The following is a 366-nucleotide window of genomic DNA, read 5'->3' as shown; positions in this document are numbered from 1 at the left end:
AAACAATACTAAGTGAATTTAAACTTTACTCAATTGCACAAGCAAGTGACTATCAGAACTCAGTGGCTGATTAGATAACGCGATGGCGTTTGAAGCGAAAGGTACTGGGTTCGAGTCCCAGAGCAAACATTCACTCTGAGATGCAGATACATCCAGCTGACGAGTTCGAAATAGGACGAAACGCGCGTCGTGGATTTCACTGCTATCCACTATCCACCTTTGTATTTTGATTTTGTTTTTATTATTTTTTTCTAATTCATAGATAAATGGAATCATTCACTCAATTATAATACAATACCCTATAACCCATCATGCTCATCTAACCCTTATCCTATAGAAAAGAATGAATCTTTTGAAGTACCAAAT

The sequence above is a fragment of the Schistosoma mansoni genome, chromosome 4 (assembly GCF_000237925.1).
Source record: "Schistosoma mansoni strain Puerto Rico chromosome 4, complete genome".
NCBI classification, from domain to species: domain Eukaryota; kingdom Metazoa; phylum Platyhelminthes; class Trematoda; order Strigeidida; family Schistosomatidae; genus Schistosoma; species Schistosoma mansoni.
Note: the sequence above shows the minus strand (reverse complement) of the source record.